General features: G+C 51.3%; 1 non-coding gene across 1 annotated transcript; it reads right to left on the minus strand.

Annotated features, from left to right (window-relative positions):
* Positions 1-2,204: 2,204 nt before the first annotated feature.
* On the minus strand, positions 2,205-2,308 carry LOC116076665. The gene has a single exon (XR_004113062.1). It is a non-coding gene; the product is annotated as a U6 spliceosomal RNA (small nuclear RNA).
* Positions 2,309-5,582: the final 3,274 nt, after the last annotated feature.

Consider the following 5,582-nt stretch of genomic DNA (forward strand, 5'->3'; position numbering starts at 1 on the left):
GACAGGCTCCCACAGACAGACAGGCTCCCACAGACAGACAGGCTCCCACAGACAGACAGACAGGCTCCCACAGACAGACAGACAGGCTCCCACAGACAGACAGACAGACAGACAGACTTCCACAGACAGACAGGCTCCCACAGACAGACAGACAGACAGGCTCCCACAGACAGACAGGCTCCCACAGACAGGCTCCCACAGACATGCACACAGGCTCCTACAGACAGACAGACAGACAGGCTCCTCCCACAGACAGACTCCCACAGACAGACAGGCTCCCACAGACAGACAAGCTCTCACAGACTGCTTCCTTTTCTTTTATTTTCATTTATTTACTTTGTATGTGCATGTAGAGTGTCAGCTCTCTATTACCATGTGAGTCCCGGGAATCAAACACAGGTCACCAGGCTTGGCATGAAGCTTTCTTACCACTGGGCCATCTTGCCACCATCACTTTTCTTCTCTCTTGTGTCTTTAAAGGCAGTTAGGTAGCCTGAGTCAAAGCTGCTTGTTTGTTAATCTTGTGGAGTCTTGGGGAAAAGTGTGAGACCCATGGAGATGATTTAAGTGTGGTGTGTGTATGTGTGTGTGATGTGTTTGTGTGTGTATATATGTGTGTTTATGTGTATGTTTGTGTGATGTGGTATGTTTGTGTTTGTGTATGTATGTGTCTGTGTGATGTCTAGGTGTGTTTGTGTATGTGTCTCTGTGTGTGTGTATGAAATGTCTCTGTGTTTGTGTGAGTGTGTGTGTGCATGAGTGTGTGTGTAGTCTCTGTATGGAACTCAGTTAGTTGTCTTTCTCATTCAATCTATAATTATTATACCATGGTTTTTTTTGTTTTGTTTTGTTTTTTTTTTTTGAGACAGGATCCTCCTGAGCTTGGAGCTTGTCCTAGATTGGTGGCCCCCTTCCTGCTCACAGGTTTAGGCTGAAACAAACACTACACCTGGCCATCAGTGGGAACACAGGTTCTCAAGGGTGTCCTTCAAGAACTAGACTGAACTAGTCTTAGTAGGCTCCTTATCGCCAGGCCCTCCATAGGAGTGAGTTTACTACCTCACCATTCAGTCACACCAAGCCCTCATTTACTTAAAAATCATTTTTTAAAGAATTATTTATTGGGGGCTGGCGAGATGGCTCAGTAGGTAAGAGCACTGACTACTCTTCAGAAGGTCCTGAGTTTGGATCCCAGCAACCACATGGTGGCTCACAACCACCCGTAATGAGATCTGACGCCCTCTTCTGGTGTGTCTGAAGACAGCTGCAGTGAATTACACTGGAGCAAGCAGGGTCAGAGGGAGTGGGGCCATCCTGAGTTCAGTTCCCAGCAGCCACATGATGGCTCATGGCCATCTGTACAGCTACAGTGTACTCATACACATAAGAGAAATAAATAAATCTTAAAAAAATTATTTATTTCTCTTATGTGTATGAGTACACTGTAGCTATCTTCAGGCACACCAGAAGAGGGCATCGGATCCCATTACAGATGGTTATGAGCCACCGTTTGCTTTCTGGGAATTGAACTCAGGACATCTGGAAGAGCAGTCAGTCCTCTTAACCGTTGAGCCATCTCTCTAGACCCCTAAAAATAATTTTTATTACAGTTATATTTATTGTGTGGAGAGACATATGCCAAAACCACTGTTGGAGTTAGCCCTGTCTGGCCACCAGTGTGGTCCTGAGGTGGAATTCAGGTCGCCAGACTTGGTGGCATCATGCATTGGCCCCCGTTTCCTATGCGGATACAGGATTTTACTAAATGGTCCATGCTGACCTTGAACTTCCTCTATAGCCCAGGCTAGACTTGAAGTGAAATTCTCTTGCTTCAGCTTCAGGAGTAGGGGAGATATCAGGTGGATGAAACCATGCTTGGCTCTGGATTTTGATTTATCTATCTCTTTAATTTCATTGATTGGTTGATTGATTGAGGCAGGGTCTTACTATGCAGCCTTGGCTGTCCTGAAGCTCACTCTGTAGAGTTGAACTCACAGAGATTGGCTGGCCTCTTCCTCCTGAGTTCTGGGACTAAGTGTGTGTACTATCGTGCCTGGCCTAGCTTTCGATGGTCCTGTATTACACTTTGTTGTATTATTTCGGTTCTGGAGATGAAATCAGAACTTCTTGGCCGACTAGGAGTGTGGCCTGCTTTACACACTAAGCTCCTAGCCCCAAACTGCATTTCTGTTCTGTTTTGTTTTTTAAATATGGAATGCCTCTCATATTTGCACGTCATCCTTGCGCAGGGACCATGCTAATCTCTGTATCGTTCCAATCTTAGTATACCTGCTGCCTACGCTAGCACACATTTCTGTTTTATTTTACATGTTAGGAGAGTCCTCTACCGCAACACATCAACTAGTGGGTTGTTTCGTTTTTCTGTTTTGAGAAAGGCTTTCCCTCTATAGTCCAGGCTGGCTTAGAACACTTGGTCCTCCTGCCTCAGCAACAGAGGGCTGGGATTATCAACATTGACCCACAATATGGCACAGTGGGTAGAGAGGCTCTGCAACAAGCAGGCAACCTGAGTTCGATTCCCAGAAGCCACAGAGTGGAAGGAGAGATCTGACTGACATAAATTGTCCTCTGGTCTCCATGCACATAAACAAATATAATTCTCGAAATGCACACAGTGCAATTTAACTTAAATAATTTAAATTTAAATTTAAATAGTTATCTCTGTGCACAGCCAGAGGCTGTGGGTCCCCTTGCTGCTGGATAAGGGGTCTAATGTGGCACAGATGCCCTGAGAACCAGGCACAGACTTTGGCCCCGCTCCCGTGCACTCTGACCTCATCCTGCCGGGGTGGGGGGTCACATCTGCAAAGAAGATCTGAACCCCAGGGAAATGACGATCGAGTCTGAAGCCTTTAAGCACCGAGGGTTTCACTCAAGTGGCCTCCGGGGATCCTCCCCGTCCTCCTTCCCCTCCCGCCTCCGGGGTATCTGGTCACCGCAGCACTGTCCCGCTCTCGGTTTTCCGGGTTTGCCGCCCCGACCTGCCCAGGCAGCCCCCCCCTCCGCTCTGCATCCCCGAGATAAGAAACGGGTCAATATAGCTCCTCTGCCGCCGTCCCCGCCGCGCGCCCCGGGAAGGTCAGAGGACGGCGGCATCGACCCGCGCCCGGAGCCAGGCCCCGAGCCGCGCTGACCGGCTGACCGCGCCCGAAGAGCCGGCCAATGGGAGCGCGCACACAGCAGTTGCCTAGCAACCCGAGGACAGAGGGGCGGGGCCGGCGGGGCTGCGGGGCGCGGTCGATGCAGAGCATGCGCAATCGGGTGCACGGGAGCTTGGCGCCCGCGGGCCATCGATCGCCTGCGCGGCCCCAGGATAACGACCCATCGGCGGGCGCCGAGGGAGCCTCCTCCTCCGCAGCCCCCGGGGGCGTCGGTTCGAATCCCGCCGCCCCAGCTGGGAGCACGATCGCGGGCAAGGGGAGTGGGAAGGCGTCCTTTTCAGAGGAGGCTACAACGGACAGGGACCGGAGAAGTCTGGAGAGCAGGGACAGCGGGGTGGCCCCCCACCTCCGGAGCCTTCTCCTGCTCTCCTTCCACCCTACCTTTCCATCCCTCCTTCCCCAGTCTATTTCTCTGGATTCCTCCGACTTGAGCTGTATGTGTTTTAAGTCAGGAAGTTTTCCCCGGGTTGCCAGATGAACCTCTGCCGGTGTTTTCCATGTTTTCTGCACCGTCTTGGGAGGTTGGAGAGGGAGCCCCACAGGCCTCATTGAGCCCACAATGGCGCTCTTACTTCCAGACCACTCTGTAGCCATGAGCTGCTAACCGGCCCTTGCTAAGCCCCCTCAAACCAAGCAGAGTTTGGGGGTCAGAAATGAGAAGCGAAGGTGCTGGTGGGACTGACAGGCTGCTCCAGACCTTGGAGTGTGGGTATTGGGGTACTTCAAAGTGTGGGCCTTGGAGGGTGTTCCTCTTGCTTCTGCTGCTCCTCATGGTTGCTAGCCTTCCTTGGCTGGTAGCCTCCACAGCCCCCTGGCTCACTCAGTCCGACAGGGGCCTTCAGGTCTCTGCAGAGCCTCTTTTCCTAAGGACACACGTCACCACTGTACTAATAATTCCATCCAGGGACCCAGATTGAGTTCTGACCGGGGTCACACTTACAAAGACCACGTGGACCCCAGGAAGCCCTTAAACACAGCAGTTGTGCGTTTTACACAAGCAGCCCGCCCCCCCCCCCTTGTCATTTGCTCTGAGTCTGCTCCAGGAGCCTGGCGCCATCTTCCTATTACTTCTTTGCCCAGCACCCATGGAAGGTTCCATGCAGGGAGAGACACTGTCAGCCTGTGCACAGGCCTGTGCAGCCGGGGTAGTGCCAGGGAAGGTGGTTTGGGCAAACAGCAAGAAAGCTGCGTTTGAGTGGATCTCCCTGACCTGAACACATACAGGGGCAGAAGGGGGGTCCGGATTGTTGCCCACCTCCCTGAAATGGGCACACTTGCACACACACAAGCCTGTGTTATAATGAGATGAAAGTAATGGAACATGAAGTTAAGACTTTCAAAATGTGAAATGCTGGCATGAGGTACAGCGTCTTTCTCCTTCCAGAGTAACCAGCCACCCATAAAGCCCCGCCCTGACAGCTGCCATCCTGTCCGGTCTCAGTCCCTAGCTCACAGATCCACTTCTTGTTTGGGGTTGCCTGTTCTCAGTATTTCCTGTCATGGAGTCCACACTGTGTCCTTTGTGTTTGGGTCTCTCAGGGAGCAAATGTCCCCAAGGCCCCTCTGCTCCAAGCCTTGATCCCATTCATGGCTGAGTACTACTCCAATGTATGCATGGATGACTTTTTAAAATCTTTTTGAAAAAGATTTATTTGGGGCTAGGGAAATGGCTCAGTGGTTAAGAGCACTGACTGCTCTTCCAGAGGTCCTGAGTTCAAATCCCAGCAACCACATGGTGGCTCACAAACCATCTGTAATGAGATCTGAAGCCCTCTTCTGGTGTGTCTGAAGACAGCTTCCATGTACTCACATGCATAAAATAAGTAGATCTCTGGGCTGGGCCCTCTCCCACTGATCACTAATGTCTCACAGCTGGATCTCATGGAGGCATTTTATCAACTGGGGCTCCTTCCTCTCTGATGACTCTAGCTTGTGTCAAGTTGACACAAAACCAGCCAGTACAGTACGGAAGAATGATCTTGAAGTCCTGATCTTCCTGCCTCAGTCTCCGGAAGGCTGGGGTTAAAAGCAGGCGCCACTGCTTCAGGTTTTAAAGACCTCCTTTGACAATGAGTTAAGAGGGCTCAGAGTCCTGCCTCCTCTCCCTTCATGTCCCCCACTATGTGCCACACCATGGTGTTTTCTTGATTGGTCACAAACCCCAAAGAAATCCATTTTCTTCACACAGGAGTGGGTGCAGCCACGGGACCTTAGCTGTGGGTGAAGGGCGGCCCTGGGCTCCAGTGGGAGTCAGAGGGAGGGGTCCTGATGGTCTAGCTCTGGGAACTGCTGTGGGCTTGGGTCTGGGCCCGGCTCAGTCTGTCTTTTTTAATTTGTTTTGTTTTGTCTTTGTTTCTCTATGTAGCCCTGGCTGTCCTGAAACTCACTCTGTAGACCAGG

Source organism: Mastomys coucha, unplaced genomic scaffold (assembly GCF_008632895.1).
Source record: "Mastomys coucha isolate ucsf_1 unplaced genomic scaffold, UCSF_Mcou_1 pScaffold4, whole genome shotgun sequence".
NCBI lineage: Eukaryota > Metazoa > Chordata > Mammalia > Rodentia > Muridae > Mastomys > Mastomys coucha.